Raw genomic sequence first — 12,179 nt, forward strand, 5'->3', positions numbered from 1 at the left:
AAAGGCAATGAACTGACATTTACTGAACACTCAATATGTGTCAGGCACTTCTGAGATTTCACTTTGTCCTCACATGAGTCCTGCCAAAATGGCATTATTATTCTGATTGTCCAGACTAAGTGAGGCAGGCTGAGAGAGTTTAAAGGATTTGCTAGAGGTCTGACTCTAAATGGCAAAGCCAGGATTCCACCCATGTCTGTCTGACTCAGCTTGTACTTTCCCTCCTGTTATGGCTTTACTTCCCAGACTTGTATTGTTTTTACTGCAATTATAGAAGGTGAGGCTAAGATTTCAGAGCAGGAGACTGTTCAGCTCCTTTACAGAACCCCACAGGGGAAAATAACATTCTAGAGCAGCACTGATCAAATAGAAATATAATGCAAACCACCTATGTAATTAAAAGTTTTCTAGTAGCTGCCACCGAAAATACTAGAAAGAAATAAGTGAAATTAATTCTTTATTCATTTAAAAATAATTACAGATTCACAGGAAGTTCCAAAAATAGTATAGAGGGGTCCTGTGTTCTCTTTCTTCCACTCTCCTCTAATGAGAACATCTTAGATAATTATAAAAATTAAAACAAGGAAATTGACATTGGTACAATCTACAGACCTTAGTCTGTAGAAATCTTAGTCAGAGTTCATCAGATTTACATGCAGACGGAAGTGTTCCATCTCCATAAAGATCTCCTTTGTGGTATCCCTTTATACTCAGCAAGCCACCATCCCATATCCCATTCTTTTTTTTTTTTTTAATATTTACTTATTTATTTTTGAAAGAGAGAGCACAAGTGGGGGAGAGGCAGAGAGCCACAGGGAGACACAGAATCCAAAGCAGGCTCTAGGCTTTGCGCTGTCAGCACAGAGCCCGACATGGGGCTTGAACCTCTGAACCGTGAGATCATGACCTGAGCGGAATTCAGATGCTTAACTGACTGAGCCACCCAGGTGCCCCCTGACATCCCATTCTTAACACTTGGCCACATCTAATCTATTCTCCATGTCTGTAATTTTGTTACTTTGAGATGTTACATAGATGGAATCATGCAGCATAGTAGTTTCCCAGGGCTGCTAAAACAAATGGCTACAAACTGAGCTGTTTAAAACAAGAGAAACTTATTCTCTCACAGTTCTGGAGGCTAGAGGTCCAAAATCAAGGTGTCAGCAGGGCCATGCTGGCTCAGAAAGGCCTCTAAGGAAAGATCCAGTCCAGATCTCTTTTAGCTTCTCGCGGTTGCCAGCTTCTTTGGCTTGCGGCCACATCACTCCAATCTCTGCCTCAGTCTTCACATTACTTTCCCCTCTGTCTGTGTTCTCCTCTGTGTGTCTTATATAAGGATTTATGTCAATGACTTTAGGACACACCTAGGTAATCTAGGATAATCTCCTCATTTCAAGATCCTCAATTTAATTACATCTGCAAAGGCCCTGAGAAAGGAGTATGCCTGCCATGGGTGTCTGGAGCTCAGTGAGTGAGGGCTAGAAAAGGAGGAGATGTAGTAGGAAATGTTAGAGGAGGATAGTAGGAGAAAATGCAAAAATTAGAATACCAGTTAATAATAACTTAGCTGCCATACACACACACACACACACACACACACACACACACACACACACTTTGGAGTCAAAGTATGGGGTGTATATTATTAGTATTGTTTTGTGAATATGGACTCAATGTCAGGAGAGATTAAATGATTTGACATCTATTCTAAGCCATGGAAAATCCAAGTAAACTGTCCTTTGTCCTAAACCTAGCATATATGTTTCTAACAGCCACATTCAATGTCTCAATCCTCCCTGGACAGTGTTAGGTAAACAGTGCCAACTTTTCCCCCTTCATTTTCCTCCTTTCTAGATTATATGCAGACTAGTTTCTTATGGCAACACATTCTTTCTTCTGAGTACACTACAGGAACTTACATTTTATCTTCATCCAAATCAATATACTTGATGTTGCTAAGGTTTGATTGTGTGACGGTCACAATTATTATTAGATTGTAGTGCTGATTTTGTTTTTGTTTGTTTGTTTTTCTGAGTGAATTCATCACTACTTATTTAAGACATTGTTGGTAGAAAGCCAAGCCCATACTTGAAAGAGTGTCAGTCCTAAATTGATGTCATGTACTTCACTTTCAGTTGTGTTTTGCTCCAACCCCAGCTGGTTTACTATTCTGGTTTACCTGATTTTTTTTTTTTTTAACATTTATTCATTTTTGAGAGACAGAGAGAGACAGAGCATGAGTGGGGGAGGGCAGAAAGAGAGGGAGACACAGAATCCGAAGCAGGCTCTAGGCTCCAAGCTGTCAGCACAGAGCCCGACATGGGTCTTGAACCCATGAACCGTGAGATCATGACCTGAGCCGAAGTTGGGCACTTAACTCACTGAGCCAGCCAGGCACCACTGGTTTACCTCACTTTCTTTCCCACAACTCTGCTCCTGCCTCTTCATCTTTCAGCAGAGACCCAGACTCTCCTCCTGGAATGATACATTAAGAATGACCTTAAGGTAACCAATCTCTAGACTTTGGACTAGAGGCAGTCCACGGACTGCTTAGTTTCCTATAAGACACACTCTACTGCATTGTTGAAGCTTTGCCTAGCTGGAAGCAATTTCTCTTCCAAACTTGAAAAGCTCTTACTGTCTGTTCTTTTACTAAAGCAGGGTTTTATTTCCCCAGCTAAACTGTAAGCTGGTGAAGGTCAAAACCTAGTTTATATTTCTTTACCTGCCTCCCACCCTGCAACCCCATCCATGTGCCCTAAACAGAGGGAGGTGCTTGGTAAATACCTGTGAAATAAAATAACTTTAGGGATAAGAAGTGACTTTTTTTTTCATTTGACAGAGAGAGCATGCATGCATGAGCCAGGGAGAGGGGCAGAGGGAAAGAGAGAATCTTAAGTAGGATCCACTCTCAGTGCAGAGGCCAATGCAGAGCTCTGTCCCATCACCATGAGATGATGACCTGAGCTGAAATCAAGAGTTGGATGCTTAACTGATGGAGCCACCCAGGCACCCCAAGAAGTGACTTTTTAGTATAAATTGGTGAGACTCTATTAGGAGAAAAATCATCATTCTCAGATGTAACATATTGTGAAAGAATTTCAAACACTTCCCAAAATAACTCAAACATCCAGACAAAGAAAAACTCATGTCTATTCTCTACGGCTATGTTTTTATTTTTACTATTCTTATTTTTTTTAATTTTGTAATGTTTATTTAATTTTGAGAGAGAGACAGAGACAGAGTGTGGGTGGGGGAGGGGCAGAGAGAGGGAGACACAGAATCCAAAGCAGGCTCCAGGCTCTGAGCTGTCAGTACAGAGCCTGACGTGGGTTTCGAACTCATGAACCATGAGATCGTGACCTGAGCTGAAGTAGGACGCTTCACTGACTGATCCACTCAGGAGCCCCTTCTACTATTATTTTTTAAAGATTTATTTATTTTTGAGAGAGAGAGAGAGCACAAGTGGGGAAGGGGCAAGGAGAGAGTGGGGACAGAAGGTCTGAAGCAAGCTCTACGCTGACAGCTGCGAGCCCAACGCAGGGCTCAAACTCACAGCCATGAGATCATGACCTGAGCCGAAGTCAGAGGCTCAACTAACTGAGTCACCCAGGAACCCCTCTACAGCCATATTTGTTAAAAGTCAGGCTTATTAAAATTATGTAAAATTTGCCCTTTTAAAAGTTGTTCATTTCTGTGAATTTTGGGAGGTTTATACTGTAGTGTAGCCATCACCGTAGCCAAGATATAGATCACTGACATTACCTCCAAAATTCCCTTATACCTGTTTATAGTCAATCCCCTTCCCTAACCACTGGCCCCTGGCAAACACTGATCTGATTTGTGTCTCTATTGACTCGCCTTTCTCAGAATGGCAATGGAACCATAAGGTAAGTGGCCTTTTGTATCTGGCTTCTTTCACTTAGCATAATGCTCTTGACATTCATCTATGCAGCTGCCTCATAGCTAGTTCCTTTTTATTGCTATTGGATGGGTCCAGAATATGCCACTCACTGTGGCATAAAAATTTTTAGAAGGCATTTGAGTTCCTGAAACCTCTCACCTTCCTAAAAGCAGAGCCTCTCAAGAGTAGTTTTAAAAAACTTCAATTGTCATAACCCCTTCCCTGGGATCAACTAGGACCATAGACTCTTATCACTTATCCCAGAAGATGAGAGGTCTCCATACTGTATCACACATTGTCACAAAACAATCATATCTCTTGTCTCTTCTGAGGCCCATTTATCTTTCTAAAAACTCATTTGGTTTTCCCTTAAGTGCCCTTTCTTCCCCCACCTGCCCTTATTAAGAAGTCATTACTTTTCCCATAAGTGTCCTTCTCCTCCTCCCCTGACCCTATTAGGATGGTATATAAGCCCCAGATTCTCACAGCCCCTTTGTGTCATATTTTACTGTGTACCCTTTTACATACCTTAACGAAAAGGATGATTGAATTTTATCTTTTGCTAATCTGTCTTTGGCAGTCTAATTCACAGGGCCCTGATCACTTAAAGTAAGAGAGTACAGGGAAAGTTTTAGTTCCCTGACACTATTATTCCATTGTATGGGTATATTAAAATTTGTTTATCCACTAACCAATTGGACTTTTTTGGGTTGTTCCTAGTTTTTGGACACTTTCCTACAGGGTCTTTGCATGGCAAATATTTTCAATTCCCTTGAGTTAAGACTGTTAAAAAACAAAAATTCAACCAAGTAAATTTGAAAATCCAATTGACTTTATTAATCAGTTCATGAATTGGGCAGCCTCCCCTCTAGCAGGTAGAGCGGAACTCTGAGGAGTTGTACAAAATGGAATGTTTTATAAGGGGGGGGGAGGGGCAAGGAAGTTATTAGCAAAGGGGAGAAAAGATGGTTTCAGACAAAGTCACCTTTCCTTAATGGGAAGGGCAGGGATATTATCATGCAGATTACCTCATCTTTTTGAGGGGGGTGGTGGGGGATGAAGAGGGCCCATGTGACAAATTACCTCATTGATGCTGATCAGAAAATTCCTAACTGATCAGTTAAGACTACATTTATGGAGGAGGTGGAAACTTGGCTTAAGTGACACCATTTTGGACCTGTGGTTCTTTTTAATAAGAACAACAGGATGCCTGAATTAAATGCTATGTGTCTCTGTAAGAAACTACACCGACCAATTCCAACATTTCCATCAGTAATATATGAGAGTTCCAGTTGCTTAGTGTTCTTTTTTTTTTTAATAAAGTTTCAAAATTTTATTTATTTATTTATTTTTTTCAAAATTTTATTTCTAAGAGACAGAACAAACAGAGGAGGGGAAGAGAAAGAGGGGGAACAGAGGATCCAAAGCAGGCCCCGTGCTGACCACAGACAGCCCAATGTGGGGTTCAAACACATGAACCCTGAGACCATGACCTGAGCTGAAGTTGGGTGCTTAACCAACTGAGCCACCCAAGTGCCCTGCTGAGCATTCTTTTTTTTTTTTTAAACGTTTATTTATTTTTGAGACAGAGAGAGACAGAGCATGAACGGGGGAGGGGCAGAGAGAGAGGGAGACACAGAATCCGAAGCAGGCTTCAGGCTCTGAGCCATCAGCCCAGAGCCCGACGCGGGGCTCGAACTCACGGACCGTGAGATCGTGACCTGAGCTGAAGTTGGACGCTCAACCGACTAAGACACCCAGGCGCCCCTGAGCATTCTTTTCAATACTTCATATTGCCACCTCTTTTATTTTTAGCCATTCTAGTAAGTTAAATGATTATTTGAAGACAAATAAGGAAAAGGTGAGGTTTTACTCATCTAAGAAACATTTATTGACAAAACCAGTGTCTGGTTTTAACTTTGGGTGGGTTGATATACTTTGTCAGATGTTTGATTTTCTTGACTATGGAAGGAATATCATCATATTGAGAACACACAAACAGTTTCTTATCTCCAGGCTCTCTCGGTCAGGTGAGAAAGACACGAGAAAGAAAATATGTATGAGTATACTTTGGGAGCACAGACTGGGAGCTTTTTGCTTCTCTATGGAAGGAAGGAAAAGACTGACAGAAGTTGTCTTTTAAGTTAAGTCCCATTTCCCCTAAATTGATGTTGAGTTTTGTAGGTTAAAATGTTGATGCTGGGTCTTTAGTATTTTAAACGCAATAGAGGACAATAAGGCTTTCCCTAGCCAGAAAGTAATTAATCTTAATATGAAAATAGGCTTGGGTACCTGGCTGGTTCAGTCAGTATATAGCATGTGACTCTTGATCTCAGAGTTGTGAGTTGGAGCCCCACGTTGGGTATAGAGATTACTTAAATAAACAAATACATCTTTAAAAAATACATATATGAAGATAGGCTTAAAAGTTAGGGACATACAGGGACGCTTGGGTGGCTTAGTCTGTTAAGTGTCTGACTTCAGCTCAGGTCATGATCTCATGGTTTGTGGGTTCGAGCCCCATGTCAAGCTCTGTGCTGCCACCTCAGAGCCTGGAGCCTGCTTCAGATTCTGTGTCTTCCTCTCTCTCTCTGCCCCTCCTCCCCCCTCTCTCTCAAAAACAAAATAAACATTAAAAAAAAAATATATAGATCTGAACTATAGATCTGAAAAGACTTCTTACCTTAGATATACCTTGTCTGTGCAACCATTGAACAAAGTGGCTTATCAGGTCCAGAGGAGTAAAATGTTTTTGGGAAGAGGGCCACTGGGGTCAGGGAAAAATAGAGGGAAGACTGGAGATTTTGAGAAATGTGGAAAGAGCATCTGTCTGGCTGGAAATCTGAGCCCCTGAATCCTAGTTCCAGCTGTACCCTAACTTGAGTGCAAACCTGCATAAGCCAAATGCTTGCAAGTCTATCTTTCATCTATAAAATAAGCGCTTGGATGCCTAAGATCTTTTTCAATTGTGAGATTTTGTGGTCTGCATATTATATGGGGGGAGAATTCTGGGAGGAAGGACAATGACAAAGGCCAAAGTAAATGGGCACCTGGGTGGCTCAGTTGGCTAAGCATCCGACTTCAGCTTAGGTCATGATCTCGCGGTTCATGAGTTCCAGCCTTGCATTGGGCTCTCTGCTGTCAGCACAGAGCCTGCTTCGGATCCTCTGTACCCCTCTCCCTCTGCTCCTCCCCCACTTATGCTCGCTCTCTTTCTCTCTCTCTCTCTCTCAAAAATAAATAAACATTAAAAAAAAAAAAAAGGCCAAAGTAAAGAGAATGCAGGGGAGGGGCAGGGCAATACAGATGCAGCTCTCCAGGGAGGGGGTGTGGCTTACATTTAAACACTGGCAAATAGAGGGGCACCAGAGGCTCAACAGACTGTTAGGGGCACCAAGGAAAATCCAACTAGAGATTGGTGTGTGAAACTAGGGCTATGCTAGGAATACAATATGCAGAAGGGCAGAAGGGAGATTTCCAACAGGAAGGTAGACCACAGGAACCAGGGGTCCAGGAGCATTGTTTTATTCATTCAACAAATAGTTATTGAAAAGGGACTATTTTAGGGGAGATTCAAAGAGGCAGGCTAGCATGTAGCATGAGGGAAGTCTGTAATAGGTACTGAACTGAGGGTACTGATATGAGTACAAGATGTCTCCACTTTGAGAGACTGCAAAAACCAAGGTACTATCCCCTAACCATTCATTTCACAAACTCTTATTGAACAACTACCATGTTATAGGCACAGAAAATACCAATTTCATTGTCATTGTCCTTCTAGTGAGGAAAGAAAATAAATAAGATAAATAAAATACATAGCATGTTAGTTAGTGATAACTGCTAATGAGAAGGACAACAGGGATGCCTGGGTGGCTCAGTCAGGTAAGCACCCAATTCTTGATTTGGCTAAGGTCATGATCTCAGGGTGTGTTTGAGCCCTGAATTTGGGATTCTCTCTCTTTCCCTCTCTCTCCCTGCCCCTCCATGGCTCTCTCTCTCTCTCAAAATAAATAAAATTTAAAAAGAAAGGACAACATGATTAGATGCAAAAGGGAGGAGGTTGTAATTCTGAAATCGTGGCATCTGAATCAAGGAGAGGTGGGAATGAGCAGCATGGATAGAGGGTACTGGACAGTCTTTCAGAAGAGGAACAGCAAACAGAACAGTGAACCAAAAGGGGGAGAGTAGCCAGGGTTCAAGGAGGCCAGTGAGGCTGAAAGGAAGAGGAACAAGGGAAGAGTTGTTCAAAGTGTGGTTGGGGCTCCAGGAGAGGGTAGGATGGAACCCAGCTCATTCTGGAGTTTCCTTGTTCACCTCCCTTCCTTCTCTTAGCACTTAGGGGACATCTCTGTGTCTCAAGCTGCAGATACTATAGTGGATAAAGACCCTGTGCTCAATTGTCAGAACCAGAAAAATAGGTCAGGGTCCAAATGGAAGCAAGGATAGATGATCCTGCATTTAGTAGAACTAGACCAGGCCTTAAATCCCTGTCTTCAGACAATGCCAATCTTTTTTTTTTTTTTTTTTTAAGATTTTATTTATTTATTTTTTTAATGTTTTTTAACTTTATTTTGAATGACAGTGAGAGAGTGCATGTGTGAGCAGGGGAGAGGGGCAGAGGGAGAGGGAGAGAGAGAATTCCAATGACATGGGACTCTATCTCACAAACCATGAGATCATGACCTGAGCGGAAATCAAGAGTTGGATGCCTAACCCACTGAGCCACTCAGGCGCCCCTTTTAAGATTTTATTTTTAAGTAATCTCCACACCCAATGTGGGGCTCAAACTTACAACCCTGAGATCAAGAGTTAAATGCTCTACTGACTGAGCCAGCCAGGGGTTCCACAGACAACACCTGTCTTGAGGCCAGTTATGTTTCAAGGCTACTGGTATGTCTCCACAGGGGCAAAAGAGAGCCATAGAGAAGAAACTAGGGATGTCACATATATTGAACTTAAAAAATATATAATTGTGGGCACCTGGATGGTGCAGTCGGTTAAGCGCCCGACTCTTGATCTTGGCTTAGGTCATGATCTCACAGTTTGTGAATTCGAGCCCTGAACTGGGCTCTGTGTTGACAGCTTGGAGGCTGCTTGGGATTCTGTCTCTCCCTCTCTCTGTCTCTCCCTATTCCTGTACTGCACGTGCTCTCTCTCGCCCCAAAATAAATACACTTTAAAAAATTAAAAATATATGTATATAATTGTACTAGGAAAACTACATATGATTTGAAATTTCAAACAGAATAAAAAGTATCCTAGATTTCCAAGCTGCTGACAATTTTAGACATCACTAGTCCAACCTCTTCATTTTACAGGCAAAATTCAAGAGAAGTGATTTCTCAAAGCAACAGAGGGAAGGAGAAACAATTCTCTAGCCTACCTGCCCTATGCTTGCTGTTCTTTCTCCCTCCCCCCTCCTTCTTTCTTTTCCCTCTCTCTTTCTTTCTTCCCCCCTTTTCCTTCCTTCTTTCCTTCCTTTCTCTTTCTGTTCTTTTTCTTTTTCTTTTTTCCTTTGTAAACTTGCTGAAACAAGGACTCAAGAAATTGGCTTAAGACTCAAAGTTGTTCCTTTCCACAAAAATCTTCAGTAAAAGGTAAAAGATTTGTATGATTTGAAGAGAAACCAGAGTATCCAGTGCACTTTCCATCCCAACTTTTTTTTACCCTCACTAAAAGTTTCAGAATAAAGTTATAGAGAAAGCAAAGCACTATTTTTTAAGTTGTCTTTTAAGTTCACTGTGAACTAAATGAGGAATAGAAATTGTGCTTACTCACAGAGCACAAACTTCAGAACCAGAGTTCAATTCCTGAAGGATCAGTTGGGGAGGAGATTCCTGGAGGGGTGAGCAGTGACAGGTACCACTAAAAATGAAAAGAGAGTGGCAGGAAAGGCCTGAAACATTGGTCCTTGACACACAAATGTCTTCCCTTTGGCTGGTAACAGGAAGAGTGGAAGTGAAATCTTTTAACATCAGAATGGAGATGTTGTATCCCAATTTTTATTCACAAACTTGAGTCATGTAATATGTAAAACAGGTATTTGAATTTCAGTGTAACATTAATGTGGGTTCAGTCAAACTAAGCTCTTTTCTAGAGAAAAAAATGAAACACAGTTAGGAATAAAAAGCACGTAGAAGCACAAACACATTTTACCAAACTTTTGAAATAAATCTCCAGAGGAAATGTTATTAAAAACATATGATAACATTTTAGTTTAGTAAAAAATTGATGAATTAAATACGTAGGAAAGACCCCATATTCTCAAAATAAGAAAACCAGAACTCATTCATGTGTCAAAGTCTTTATCTTGCAGAAGATCTTAAATTTTGGATGCAGCAAAGTAAAATACAGCCTCTTGAGAAACAATTAAGAATTCAAGTTCATAGCACCAGCTCTCCCAAAGGAAATTTTCTATTGATTTGTAACTTGGCCTTGAATTTGACCTGTGGCCTTCATGTCATGATAATTTGGGTCACTCTGAATATGCCATCTCTTGAACAAGGGCCTCTGCTAATTTTAAATGAATGCAGCTGCCAATTTGCCATTCTTCTTTTTGCATCACAATATGTGGGAATAACTTCGCAATTAATAAAACATCTCCAGCAAGCAGTCAGACTGAGGAAATGAAGGACATTTATCGAGTAAATTTAAAAAGAGATGTCTCATTTTTGCCTTTTTGGACTTAAAAAAAAGGGAAAGAAAACAGTTTATGCCTTTGAGGGCTTTGATAGAGGCCAGAATTGTTCCCTGGGTTATAGCATCTAAAAAAGCCGTGCAGCTCAAATTAGATTTTAGTTAAAAAGAAAAAAAGAAATTAAAAAAAAAAAGTAGAGATAAGTTTGTAGCAGACCTAAAACTTCTTTCTTCCTTTCCTTTCCTCCCTCCCTTCCTTCTTCCTTCCCTCTTTTCTTTCCCTCCCTCCCTTCCTCTCTCTCCTTTCCTTTCTGCATTTCTTTCCTCTCTTTGGTTCAATGAGAATGAATACTTCCCAAGTTTGAATCACAGGAAGTGCTTGCATTTGATATGAAGTAACCAAACCTTTAGTGGTTAAGCCCCTAAGGCCTTTATTCCATCTTGCCTCTAAAGCTGCACTAATTAATAATGTACTGTCCTGGGGCACCTGGTGAGCTTCGTCCTAGGAGCATGAGACTCCTGATCTCTGGGTTGTGAGTTCAAGCCCCAGGTTGGGTGTGGAGATTGCTTAAATAAATACAAAACTTAAAAATAAAAAAATACTGTCCTACTATAGGGAGACAAGGGTCCTACTGAGGTGAAGACCAGGAAAGTGAGGAGTATGGAAGTTGTGTCATAAGAGAAGCAAATGAAGGAACTTGAAAAAGAAGGGGAGCTGGAACAGGAATTAGGCAAGGCTCAATTGATGGGTTTTTGAGCTGGCTGTTTGCACTGTGTAGAATGTTCCTTCCCCTACTTTCCACCTATTGAAATTCTCCCAATAATGTAAGGCCAGATTGGATCATCATCTACTTTGAGAAGTTTCTAGATCCTCTTAGCTAGGGACCATCTCCCTACTTTGAACCCCCATAGCATTTGCTGCTACTTCTTTTTTAATAGTAGTGGTAGTCCAACACGTCCAGATCAGGTTAGTCAGGGCCTTGAATGCTACACGGAGAGGTGTAAGGAAGCCATTAAATTTCTGAGGATGGGCATGATCCAAGGTATCAAAGGCAGACTAAGAAGGCGTTTCTGGTGTAAACAGAAGGCAAGGGGTACATGAGACTACATTACTCTCTCTTTTTTTTTAAAGCATATTACCATGCTCCAGGTATTATGCATGGTTACCCCACTTTATAAACATGGAAGCCAGGTTACTCTCCGACACATGGTCGCCAGGCAGCCTCCTTGTCCTAGGCACCTGCTTTACCCTCTGTAATCTGAGGATAATTGCTCCACTAAAATCGTGTTTTGAAGGCTCAGGAATGACCTGCTTCGTGCCACGTCTATGGACTTGTCCCCTCAGTTCTGAGTCCGTGATCTTCCCGAGACATTTGTTTTTTCACAATTCACGAACGAATTGCTTTTCCTCGCTTATAGTTTAAATTTGGGATGCACTTTTACCGAGTGAGTATAACGAAGCTTAATTAGTTAAGGGTGGCTATGGGTGGAGATTTCAAGAGATTCTAAAGGGTATTTCCGAGCCCTTTAGACTTGAAAGGCGGGTGACAATAGTTCTAAAGAGAACGGTCAAAGCCTGCAGATTTTTTCTTTTAACAGCTCTATTCTCATCCAGGCGCGGCAAGGCTGGGGGGCAACT

At 41.3% G+C, this 12,179-nt stretch overlaps 1 non-coding gene across 1 annotated transcript; it reads right to left on the minus strand.

The window, feature by feature from the left end:
- Positions 1-9,423: 9,423 nt before the first annotated feature.
- Positions 9,424-9,539, minus strand: LOC124521356 (U5 spliceosomal RNA). Its single transcript, XR_006964456.1, has one exon. It is a non-coding gene; the product is annotated as a U5 spliceosomal RNA (small nuclear RNA).
- Between the last annotated feature and the right edge of the window lie 2,640 nt (positions 9,540-12,179).

Source organism: Lynx rufus, unplaced genomic scaffold (assembly GCF_022079265.1).
Source record: "Lynx rufus isolate CCGP_SWC_20201006 ecotype Redwood Valley unplaced genomic scaffold, mLynRuf1.p SCAF_3, whole genome shotgun sequence".
NCBI classification, from domain to species: Eukaryota; Metazoa; Chordata; class Mammalia; order Carnivora; family Felidae; genus Lynx; species Lynx rufus.